The following is a 13709-nucleotide window of genomic DNA, read 5'->3' on the forward strand; positions in this document are numbered from 1 at the left end:
GGAAGATCCCACCTGCTGTGGGACAACTAAGCTCGCGCGTTACAGCTACTGAGCCAGCACTCGAGAGCCAGTAAGCAGCGATTACTGAGCCCGCACTGTGCAACCACTGACTCCCACGCACCTAGAGCCTGTGCTCCGCAACAAGAGAGTAGCCAGAGCTCTCTGCAACTATGAAAGCCTGCACGCAGCAGTGAAGACCCAGCACAGCCAAAAATAAAGACATTAATAAATAATCTTTGGGGAAAAAATGGAAACTTTTCTCCCCCAGTACCTTACCTCCATATCCCTAAGGCTCTTTATAACAAATTACAGCTTCAAGCCTCAGGCCTTATTTAAGATGTATCTAGGGAACCCAAAAGACAGTAGGTGAAGCAAAAACAAGGACACCGAGGAAATTTTAGCGTCTGGCAACTACAGGGTCAATGAATAGCACATACAGCCTAACCTCCAGCCAGGTAAACCTAACACCTCACATTAAAGGCCTGTTTACTACCATACCTTTAGCCCAGCACGCTGTGTCTAGTTTTCAACAGATCATTCCAAAGCATGCTAAAGACAAAACAATGCATTTTGAAGAGACAGAGCAAGCATGAGAAGCAGGCTCCCACTTGGCAGAGACGTTGTAATGATCAAACCAGGAGTTTAAAACACCTATATTAACATGCTAAGGCTGTAAAGGGAAAAGTGGGAAGGATGGAAAACAGATGGGTAATGAAAGCAGAGAGGAGGTGTTGAGTCTAACGGAGTCCGTGATGTTGATGTATCCATTATGTGTGGCCGAGCTGCTGCACAGGCTTTGAATGGGCACCAGCCCTTCCTGTGACTGCATGCCTTAGATAACAGCCTGCAGAATCACAAGCAAATTAAATTTTTGATATGACTTCCCCAACTACCCTGTGCTAAGCACTTTTCTCTGCCTCCCAGCATCTTCCCATCGGGTGCCCATTGCATAAGATTATTGTGAAGCTTACCAAAACCTTGCTCTTTCTTCTGTGTTTGAATTGACTGATCTGGCCTCAGCCTGGGAACCCCAAAGCTTTCCACCCATAGACCCTAATAAGTATATGTGCCCCAGCTCCTGCCCTGTCCTCTTGGCCTGCTTCCTGCCTCGACCTCCCTGTGTCCTTCGAGGTATGTCCTTTAAAAAAAAAATTATTTATACAGTCAGCAAAAACAATACCAGTAGCTGACTGTGGCCCAGATCGTGAACTCCTTATTGCCAACTTTAAACCTAAATTGAAGAAAGTAGGGAAAAACACAAGACAATTCAGGTGTGACCTAAATCAAATCCCTTACAATTTTACAGTGGAAGTGGCAAATAGATGCAAGGGGTTAGATCTGATAGACAGAGTACCTGAAGAACTGTGGACAGAGGTTTGTAACATTGTACAGGAGGTGCTGATCAAAACCATCCCCAAGAAAAGCAAAAAGGCAAAATGGTTGTTTGAGGAGGCCTTACAAATAGCTAAGAAAAGAAAGTGAATGGCAGAAGAGAACAGGAAAGATATATCGATCTGAATGCAGAGTTCCAAAGAATAGCAAGGAGAGATAAGAAAGCCTTCCTCAGCAATCAATGCAAAGAAATAGAGGAAAACAATAGAATGGGAAAGACTAGAGATCTCTTCAAGAAAATTAGAGATACCAAGGGAATATTTCATGCAAAGATGGGCTCAATAAAGGACAGAAATGGTATGGACTTAACAGAAGCAGAAGATGTTAAGAAGAGGTGGCAAGAATACACAAAACTATACCAAAAGGTCTTAATGACCCAGGTAACCACAATGGTGTGATCATTCACCTGAAGCCAGGAATGCTGGACTGTGAGGTCAAGTGAGCCTTGGGAAACATCACTATGAATAAAGCTAGTAGAGGTGAAGGAATTCCAGTTGAGCTTTTTCATCCTAAAAGATGTTGCTGTGAAAGTGCTATGTTCAGTATGCCAGCAAATTTGGAGAACTCAGCAGTGGCCACAGGACTGGGAAATGTCAGTTTCCATCCCAATCCCCAAGAAAGGCAATGCCACAGAATGTTTAAACTGCCACACAATTGCACTCAGCACACACGCTAGCAAAGTAATGCTCAAAATTCTCTAAGCCAGGCTTCAACAGTACATGAACTGAGAACTTCCAGATGTTGAAGCTAGATTTAGAAAAGGCAGAGGAACCAGAGATTGAATTGCCAACATCCATAGGATCATAGAAAAAGCAAGAGAATTTCCCCCCACCACCAAAAAAAAAAATCCACTTCTGCTTCATGAACTATGCTAAAGCTTTTGACTATGTGGATCACAACAAACTGGAAAATTCTTCAAGAGATGGGAGTACCAGAGGCACCTTAACTGCCTCCTGAGAAATCTATATGCAGGTCAAGAAGCAACAGTTAGAACCAGACATGGAACAATAGACTGGTTCCAAATTGGGAAAGGAGTATGTGAAGGCTGTATATTGTCACCCTGCTTATTTAACTTATATTTAGAGTACTTCATGCAAAATGCTGGGCTGGATGAAGCACAAGCTGGAATCAAGATTGCCAGGAGACATATCAATAACCTCAGATATGCAGATGACAGCACCCTTATGGCAGAAAGTGAAGATGAACTAAAGAGCCTCTTGATGAAAGTGAAAGAGGAGAGTGAAAAAGTTGGCTTAAAACTCAACATTCAAAAAAACTAAGATCATGGCATCCAGTCCCATCACTTTACGGCAAATAGATGGGGAAAGAATGGAAACAGTGACAACCTTTATTTTCTTGGACTCCAAAATCAATGCATATGGTGACTGCAGCCATGAAATTAAAAGACTCTTGCTCCTCAGAAGAAAATCTATGACAAATTTAGACAGCATATTAAAAAGCAGAGACATTACTTTGCCGACAAAGGTCCATCTAGTCAAAGTTTTGTTTTTTTCCGGTAGTCATGTATGGATGTGAGAGTTGGACTATAAAGAAAGCTGAGTGCCGAAGAATTGATGCTTTTGAACTGTGGTGTTGGAGAAGACTCTTGAGTCCCTTGGACTGCAAGGAGATCAAACAGTCATTCGTAAAGGAAATCAGTCCTGAGTATTCATTGGAAGAACTGATGCTGATGCTGAAACTCCAATACTTTGGCCACCTGATGCGATAAACTGACTCATTTGGAAAAACCCCTGATGCTGGGAAAGATTGAAGGCGGGAAGAGAAGGGAACGATAGAGGATGAGATGTTTGGATGGCATCACAGACTCAATGGACATGAATTTGAGCAAATTCCTGGAGACAGTTAAGGACAGGGGAGCCTAGTGTGCTGCAGTCTATGGTGTTGCAAAGAGGTAGATATGACTGAACAACAATTCTTTCAAAATCAAAAGGCACTGAGTCCATATAGGCAACCAATTTTAACCATTCAGGAGGCCAAAAATTTTAAGAATAACAATTAGGACATTAATTCTGTGTTATTCTGTTAATATTACAGCATATTTTCAAGGTTTATTCCAACTCTGAAGTTCTAGGCTTCATTAGTCAAAGGCTAGACCATCTATGTAAACTGAATTCAAATAAATCTTTTTTTCAGCCTCTTTTATATAGTAGAAACTATGCTACTCAATGAGAATACAAAACTTTACAGACGGTGTAACTCACCGCTAAGAGTTCATTTCTATGGAAGATATAGACATAGTGAATTATTACAGGTCATGTTCAACAATATATTTCCTTCTTTTACAACATTGCATTATTCAGCAGAGATTATTTAAAAAAATGTTCACAATTATATTTATTCAGCTACCTGACCCTTGGCCCCAAAATCCTGGAATAGGTTCACATTTACTTCAGATCAATGTCACATTTACTTAATAAACACCATATAAAGCCAAATGAAAGTCACTCAGTAGTGTCCGACTCTTTGTGACCCCACAGACTCTACAGACCACGGAATTCTCCAGGCCAGAATACTGGAGTGGGTAGCCTTTCCCTTCTCCAGAGGATCTTCCCAACCAAGGGATCAAACCCGGGTCTCCCTCATTGCAGGCAAATTATTTACCAGCTGAGCCACAAGGGAAGCCCCATATAAAGCCAAAGCAAAGGTGAATGCCATCTTTTCAAGAGGCAGGCTCTTCACATCAGGTGGCTAAAGTACTGGAGCTTCAGCAATGGTCCTTCCAGTGAATTTTTAGGGTTGATTTCCTCTAGGATTGACTGGTTTGATCTCTTTGCAGTTCAAGGGCCTCTCAAGAGTCTTCTAAATACATGATAACAATGATATAAAAATCACGAGAGTGGTAAATGGAGTTAGAATTTAGAAAGATGGTAACGATGACCCTGTATGCGAGACAGCAAAAGAGACACAGATGTATAGAACAGGCTTTTGGACTCTGTGGGAGAGGGAGAGGGTGGGATGATTTGGGAGAATGGCATTGAAACATGTATAATATCATATAAGAAACGAATCACCAGTCTAGATTCGATGCAGGATACAGGATGCTTGGGGCTGGTGCACTGGGATGACCCAGAGGGATGGTATGGGGAGGGAAGGGGGAGGGGGTTCAGGATTGGGAACACGTGTACACCCGTGGCAGATTCATGTTGATGTATGGCAAAACTAATACACTATTGTAAAGTAAAAAAAAAATAAAATAAACCTCTTAGAAGAGGTTACAACTGATATATTTTAATCAATTTTATTGAAGCATAATTTAAATACAGTAAAATGCGTCCTTGTTAAGATGCCTGCTTACAGGATGACTGCTACACCGTGGTCTTACTCCAGAGTAGCCCTGAAGATACAGGTGAAAGAAAATCCTCCCAAGTGGGTGGAATATTGCAAATATATCTAGTTGCCCACTTTGTGTGACAGGAGGAATAGTCTCATGAGGGATGTCTAGCTAGCTGTATAGATGCCTAGAGAATGAGCTGTTATTTCTTAGTACCCAACAGGACAAAGGCAGAAATTGCTCTATTCTCTGGAGGACTGTGTTGGTTTGATTGGTAATGGATAGACTACACCAGACCCCTTCTACCAAAGAGGGGACAGTGTCCTCATTGAAATTTGACCCTTTGGCTGAGACATGCATTCCTTGCTCACAGCACTTCTTCCAGAATAGAAATATTTACAGAATCTTCATATATTGTAATTATTTACCAAACAGCAGTGCCTCTGACCAAAGATCATACTTATTTGGAAAGAAAGTATGTCAATAGATTTATGTTCATACACGTCTGCTGGTTGATGTCTAATCATCAACCAGAAGCATCTAGCTAAATAAAGTTGGAATAGACAACTGAAGACTCAGCCATGGAGCCAGCAAAATAGTCCTTGTCACATAGGTCTTTTGATTTTTTCCTAGTGTTTTGCGAATATGGATAATTTATGCAGTGAATACTTACACACACATAATTTTATGTCTTTGCCATTGTATCTGTGGCTATATTCCCAGGACAGTAATTGCTAGATTGATGAGGACATGTGTATGTGATTTTTCTGGACATTGCCAAATTTCCCTCCCTAGGGTGTACATAGGGGTGTACCTCTTTTATACCCTTCATCAAAGTGTGACAGTGCCTGCTTCTACAATGGAGCAAATATTTTCCAGTCTGACATGTGAAAAATAATATCTATATAGTTTTAATTTGCATTTCTATTATTGTGAGAGAAGTTGAACTACTATTAACATGTTTAAGGGTCATTTTAATTTCTTTTAATCTGAATTTTCAATATTTTTATTTATTTTATAATATACTGGAATATAGTTGATTAACAATACTGTGCTAGTTTCAGATGTAGAGCAAAGTGATTCAGTTATATACATATATTATCTGTTCTTTTTCAAATTCTTTTCCAGTTTAGGTTGTTACACAATATTGAGCAGAATTCTCTGTGCAATACACTAGGTCCTTGTTGGTTATCTGTTTTAAATATCACAGTGTGTACATGTCCATCCCAAACTCCCTAACTATCCCTCTTCCCCACCCATCCCAACCCTGTAAGCATAAGTTCATTCTCTAAGTCTGTGAGGCTGTTTCTGTTTTGTAAATAAGTTCATTTGTATCATTTTCTGAAAAGAATATTCATTGTTTCAAGTCGTTTATTATGTTCTTCATTTTTTTTTTGAGAAACTGTTCCTTAGTTAGGAATATCAGTCCTAATTAAAGTCCTAAATAGATGACACACACACACAGAGTTTTATTATTATTGTCTCTAGATTTTGAACATGGGGAAATTTTCTTATATATTTGGAGACACTCAAATGCTACATTACCATCATAGTCTTGCTCTTTCTAGAAGTCTCCCATAAAGTCTTGAGTAAAGTGGCTAAAAAAGCCCTTCTAATTTTCGGAGCCCTGTGTTACATAATGAGTGACCACTTGTTGAGTGTATCACTTAAAACAAATTTACCTTTACCCCTAAATTTGGGCACCAAATTTAAGGACAGGACTATTCTCCACAAATATCCTGTCAAACTAATTTTCAAAATGTTGAAAATATGACTCATATAAGCATAACATGAACTATAATAATATATATATTGTATAAAATATATTTATATATAAGTATAATATGAAGTATAATATCAAAGATTTCTTTCACCTATTTTAAAAACAAAGGTTTAAGTAATCCATCAGGAGAGACATTTTAAAAAATTAAGGAAAACATTGCTGGTTTAGACACAAAACTGGTTAATGTCCCACAGAGAAATACAACTATAATTTGGAGAGTTACTTTTTCTAACAGAAATCTACAAGTTAACATATAAATTCAATCCTTAGACTTTTTTTATGAAGTAGTAAAGAGTCCTAGAGAATTAAATAACCCTTGGAGGAAATTTTTAAACAATGCACGCATGCTAAGTTGCTTCAGTTGTGCCTGACTGCGTGACCCTATGGACTGTAGCCCACCAGGCTCCTCTGTCTATGGGATTCTCCAGGCAAGAATACTGGAGTGGGTTTCCATGCCCTCCTCCAGGGGATCTTCCTGACTCATGGATCGAACCCATGTCTCCTGCGTTGGCAGGCGGGCTCTTTGCCACTAGCACCACCTAGGAAGCCCCTTTTAAACAATATTCCCATATGATTTCCAAGTTTTGTGTAACTTTTCTTAACAATGCCCAGGGAAATTGTCACACTGCATTGTCAGAATGCAGCTGCATAAACATTACTATTATAATCATGTAGAATTACTTTTTGCCCTTGCTGCAAATACCTGGGAATAAACCGGGAAGAAAATTTTGCATAGGGGTAACATTATACCTAGACCTCCCTGGTGACTCAGTGGTAAAGAATCCCCCTGCCAATGCAGGCGATGCTGGTTTGATCCCTGGGTTGTGAAGATCCCCAGGAGAAGGAAATGGCAACCCACTCCAGTATTCTTGCCTGGGAAATTCCACGGACAGAGGAGCCTGGAGGGCTGTACTCCATGGGGTTGCAAAGAGTCGGACGTGAATGAACAACTAAACAACAACAACCATCATACATAATGGGTTATATCCTATATGATGCAAAAATATTTTCTGAGTCTTTCAAGCCTTGTTTATATTTATATTGTCTACTAAAAAAAAAAAACCACCCTGATACATTTTTTTGCCAAGTACATTTCCTATATTTCACAGCTCTCTTCTTATAAGTCCTCTTACATACTTCCTTCTAGTTCATGTAGCAGCAAGAAGGGCTGGATGGACCTTGGGAATGCCTGAATCATGGGGTACAAACACAAGCGGGACATTCTCCATTACTTGTCACTGCTTTTCTTTGCTTGTCAGTTACATTCTCTCAGCTCATCTTCCTCTTTGTGGCAGTGATCCTGATTGCAGCTACTTTTATGTGCCTACACTCTGGACCAATTGACTCTGGCCAGGAAAATGGGAAAAATACTGTGATTAGCAGCCTCTAAGAACCACATGTGGTAATAACCACATGACTAGACTAATTAAAGCAACAAACTTCAAAAAGATGGAGGGAAGATTGCCTCCCAAAGATGGTAAGTGCCCTAGGCAAATGACAGCTGCTCACCAAAACTGACCAGTCACATAGCATTGACAAGTTTTTATTCTGCTTCCTAGGCTTTGATGTGGGCTGTGGCTTCCCAGGGGGCTCAGTGGTAAAGATCTGCCTGCCAGTGCAGGCGATGCAGGAAACGTGGGTTCGATCCCTGGGTCGGGAAGATCCCCTGGAGTAGGAAATGGCAACTCACTCCAGTATTCTTGCCTGGATTATCCCATGGACAGAGGAGCCTGATAGGCTACAGTCCCTGGGGTCGCAAAGAGTCAGACACGACTGAGCATGCACTCACGCACAGCCTTTTATGTAGAGGTAATCTTTACAGGCTTAACAGGAAATATAGAAAAGCACACATAGTAAGACAGGATAATAAATATAATTTGTCTATTCATCAAAGAAATTGTTGCACAAGATTAAGGTTATAAACTCAATATAATAAACATAATTTCATTTAATATGCTTATAAATTAATTATATATTAAGACTAAAATTAAAACCTTTACATTTATCATTTATTGGTATATTTATATATCTTTATGTGTCTTAATACTTACATATAAATACTTGCATGTTAATAAATGTGTTATTTTGTTGCAAATTATTACATGAATATTGATCCAAAGAAGAAAATTACAATGTGGGTTGTCTTTCTGTAAAATGACTCAAGTTATTTTGTGCCATAGTAAAAAGGAACTTTTTCTTCTATTAAAAATGTCTTTTTATTGTCATAGTATTCTGTTCAGTTCATTTCAGTCGCTCTGTCGTGTCCGACTCTTTGCAACCCCATGAATCGCAGCACGCCAGGCCTCCCTGTCCATCACCAACTCCCAGAGTTCACTCAGACTCGCGTCCATCGAGTCGGTGGTGCCATCCAGCCATCTCATCCTCTGTTGTCCCCTTCTTCTCCTGCCCCTAATCCCTCCCAGCATCAAAGTCTTTTCCAATGAGTCAACTCTTCTCATGAGGTGGCCAAAGTACTGGAGTTTCAGCTTTAGCATCATTCCTTCCAAAGAACACCCAGGACTAATCTCCTTTAGAATGGACTGGTTGGATCTCCTTGCAGTCCGAGGGACTCTCAAGAGTTTTCTCCAACACCACACTTCAAAAGCATCAATTCTTCGGTGCTCAGCTTTCTTCACAGTCTAACTCTCACATCCATACATGACTACTGGAAAAACCATAGCCTTGACTAAACGGACCTTTGTTGGCAAAGTCTCTGCTTTTGAATATGCTATCTAGGTTGGTCATAACTTTCCTTCCAAGGAGTAAGCGTCTTTTCATTTCATGGCTGCAGTCACCATCTGCAGTGATTGTGGAGCCCCCCCAAAATAAAGTCTGACATTGTTTCCACTGTTTCCCTATCTATTTGCCATGAAGTGATAGGACCAGATGCCATGATCTTCGTTTTCTGAATGTTGAGCTTTAAGCCAACTTTTTCACTCTCCTCTTTCACTTTCATCAGAGGCTTTTTAGTTCCTCTTCACTTTCTGCCATAAGGGTGGGGTCATCTGCATATCTGAGGTTATTGGCAATCTTGATTCCAGCTTCTGTTAGTCCTCATTAATTCTGGCATGTTCTTAAACCATTTTTTAAAATGTTATTTACTTACTTGTTTTTGGCTGTGTTGGGTCTTCTTTCCAGTGTGGACTTTTTTTCCCAATTGCGGCAAACAGGAGCTTCTCATTGCAGTGCCAACTCTTGTTGCAGAGCACAGGCTCAATAGCTTTGGTGTTCGGACTTAGTTGCTCACCGGTATGTGGGATTTTCTGGAACCAGAGAATGAACCCGTGTCTCCTGCACTGGCAGGCAGATTCTTTACCACTGAGTTACCAGGGAAATCCTGAAACCATTGCTTTAAAATGTTTCTTATTGCTTAAAAGAGGTTACAGTTTCTACTAAAGGTTGCTTCTGGTTGTGATTTGCTTTAAAAATAACACCTGGACAATATAAAACATTCCCTGTAACGTGCTTGGTTCTAGAAACTTATGTCTTATGGTTAGAACTTTTATCCTCTAGACATTCTTGATTTGCCTTTCTCAAATGTGGGTCCCAAATTCGGAAAAATAAAACTATATGGACAGTACAATCGATTTACAGATGGAATGGAAAAACTATGTTTATCTCGATCTCCTGGATGACACTTTTTGTTTTTTTGGCTGTACTGGGTCTTCCTGGCTGCGTGCAGGGCTTTTCTGTGTTGCAGAGAGCAGGGGCTGCTGTCTAGTTGCAGTGCACAGGCTTCTCCTTGCCTTGAATTCTCCTGTTGCAGAGCAGAAACTCTAGCGCGCACAGGCTTCAGTAGTCGCGGCACATAGACTTAGTTGCCCTGCCCGACCCAGGGAGGCAACCCATGTCCCCTGCATTGCAAGGAGGATTCTTTACCCCTGGACCACACAGGGAAGTCCTGGATGACATTTTTGACTCTCGGCCCAAAAGGGGGTCAATTTTATGATCTGTGAGGTAAAGAAAGAAACTCCCTTAGAAATCAGCTCTATCACCAAGATCAGTCTCTTTACTGATGATGAGCAACTAACCCAAGCAGCTAAGTTAGCTGGCCAGAGTCATAAACATCCATTCTGGAACTTCGGTCTTGAGCTCCAGCCGAAGCTAAGATACCCCTCAGATGTTGGTGGTTCTGCCAGGACACCAGACATGCTATGTGTCTGAATGTGTACCCTGGGGAGCTTGAGTCTGGGAGGCTGCTTCTCCGACCTGTCATTCTTGCCTGCCTGCACTGCTTGCTGTGCTCCATCCTTCACCTCTAAATCAAAGCATTACCTAACTTGACTCTGTGGGGTCTCATGAGTCCTCTCAGATGTACCAAGCTGGGACAGTTTTTTCAATGATAATGTCTTTTGGTGACTAACCTGTCATTGAGTTTCCTGAAAAGACCACTGAGTACCACAAAATTTAATTTAAAAAATAGGTAAAAATAATGTTTGCTGGGGTATTCTCCAAACTTTCATCAAGTTAAAACAACTGTACAAACTCTTTTGTTTAAAAAACTTAAAAAGTGGAGGGTGGGCTCAGTTCAGTTCAGTCGCTCAGTCATGTCCGACTCTTTGTGACCCCATGAATCGCAGCACGCCAGGCCTCCCTGTCATCACCAACTCCCAGAGTTCACTCACACTCACGTCCATCGAGTCAGTGATGCTGATGCCATCCAGCCATCTCATCCTCTGTTGTCCCCTTCTCCTCCTGCCCACAATCCCTCCCAGCATCAGAGTCTTTTCCAATGAGTCAACTCTTCACATGAGGTAGCCAAAGTACTGGAGTTTCAGCTTTAGCATCATTCCTTCCAAAGAAATCCCAGGGCTGATCTTCAGAATGGACTGGTTGGATCTCCTTGTAGTCCAAGGGACTCTCAAGAGTCTTCTCTAACACCACAGTTCAAAAGCAACAATTCTTCAGCTCTCAGCCTTCTTCACAGTCCAACTCTCACATCCATACATGACCACTGGAACAACCATAGCCTTGACTAGACGGACCTTAGTTGGCAAAGTAATGTCTCTGCTTTTCAATATGCTATCTAGGTTGGTCATAACTTTTCTTCCAAGGAGTAACTGTCTTCTAATTTCATGGCTGCAGTCACCATCTGCAGTGATTCTGGAGCCCAAAAAAATAAAGTCTGACACTGTTTCCACTGTTTCCCCATCTATTTCCCATGAAGTGATAGGACCAGATGCCATGATCTTCGTTTTCTGAATGTTGAGCTTTAAGCCAACTTTTTCACTCTCCTCTTCACTTTCATCAAGAGGCTTTTTAGTTCATCTTCACTTTCTGCCATAAGGGTGCTGTCATCTGCATATCTGAGGTTATTGATATTTCTCCCAGCAATCTTGATTCCAGCTTGTGCTTCTTCCAGCCCAGCGTTTCTCATGATGTACTCTGCATAGAAGTTAAATAAGCAGGGTGACAATATACAGCCTTGACACACTCCTTTTCCTATTTGGAACCAGTCTGTTGTTCCATGTCCAGTTCTAACTGTTGCTTCCTGACCTGCATATAGGTTTCTCAAGAGACTGGTCAGGTGGTCTGGTATTCCCATCTCTTTCAGAATTTTCCACAGTTTATTGTGATCCACACAGTCAAAGGCTTTGGCATAGTCAATAAAGCAGAAATAGATGTTTTTCTGGAACTCTCTTGCTTTTTCCATGATCCAGCAGATGTTGGCAATTTGATCTCTGGTTCCTTTGCCTTTTCTAAAACCAGCTTGAACATCAGGAAGTTCACGGTTCATGTATTGCTGAAGCCCAGCTTGGAGAATTTTGAGCATTACTTTACTAGCGTGTGAGATGAGTGCAATTGTGCGGTAGTTTGAGCATTCTTTGGCATTGCCTTTCTTTGGGATTGGAATGAAAACTGATCTTTTCCAGTCCTGTGGCCACTGCTGAGTTTTCCAAATTTGCCGGCATATTGAGTGCAGCACTTTGACAGCATCATTTTTCAGGATTTGATGGAACTCAACTGGAATTCCATCACCTCCACTAGCTCTGTTTGTAGTGATGCTTCCTAAGGCCCACTTGACTTCCCATTCCAGGATGTCTGGCTCTAGATGAGTGATCACACCATCATGATTATCCGGGTCATGGAGATCATTTTTGTACAGTTCTTTCATATATTCTTGCCACCTCTTCTTAATATCTTCTGCTTCTGTTAGGTCCATACCATTTCTGTCCTTTATCGAGCCCATCTTTGAATGAAATGTTCCCTTGGTATCTCTAATGTTCTTGACGAGATCTCTAGTCTTTCCCATTCTGTTGTTTTCCTCTATTTCTTTGCATTGATCACTGAAGAAGGCTTTCTTATCTCTTCTTGCTAGTCTTTGGAACTCTGCATTCAGATGCTTATATCTTTCCTTTTCTCCTTTGCTTTTCTCTTCTCTTCTTTTTGCAGCTATTTTTAAGGCCTCCCCAGACAGCCATTTTGCTTTTTTGCATTTCTTTTCCATGGGGATGGTCTTGATCCCTGTCTCCTGTACAATGTCATGAACCTCATTCCATAGTTCATCAGGCACTGTGCCTATCAGATCTAGTCCCTTAAATCTATTTCTCACTTCCACTGTATAATCATAAGGGATTTGATTTAGGTCATACCTGAATGGTCTAGCGGTTTTCCCTACTTTCTTCAATTTCAGTCTGAATTTGGTAATAAGGAGTTCATGATCTTAGCCACAGTCAGCTCCTGGTCTTGTTTTTGTTGACTGTATAGAGCTTCTCTATCTTTGGCTGCAAAGAATATAATCAATCTGATTTTGGTGTTGACCATCTGGTGATGTCCATGTGTAGAGTTTTCTCTTGTGTTGGTGGAAGAGGGTGTTTGCTATGACCAGTGCATTTTCTTGGCAAAACTCTATTAGCCTTTGCCCTGCTGCATTCTGTACTCCAAGGCCAAATTTGCCTGTTACTCCAGGTGTTTCTTGACTTCCTACTTTTGCATTCCAGTCCCCTATAATGAAAAGGACATCTTTTTTGGGTGTTAGTTCTAAAAGGTCTTGTAGGTCTTCATAGAACCGTTCAACTCCAGCTTCTTCAGCATTACTGGCTGGGGCATAGACTTGGATTACTGTGATATTGAATGGTTTGCCTTATTCTGTCATTTTTGAGATTGCATCTAAGTACTGCATTTCGGACTCTTTTGTTGACCATGATGGCTACTCCATTTCTTCTGAGGGATTCCTGCCCGCAGTAGTAGATATAATGGTCATCTGAGTTAAATTCACCCATTCCAGTCCATTTTAGTTCA

The sequence above is a fragment of the Oryx dammah genome, unplaced genomic scaffold (genome assembly GCF_014754425.2).
Source record: "Oryx dammah isolate SB20612 unplaced genomic scaffold, SCBI_Odam_1.1 HiC_scaffold_18, whole genome shotgun sequence".
In the NCBI taxonomy this organism is placed as follows: Eukaryota; Metazoa; Chordata; class Mammalia; order Artiodactyla; family Bovidae; genus Oryx; species Oryx dammah.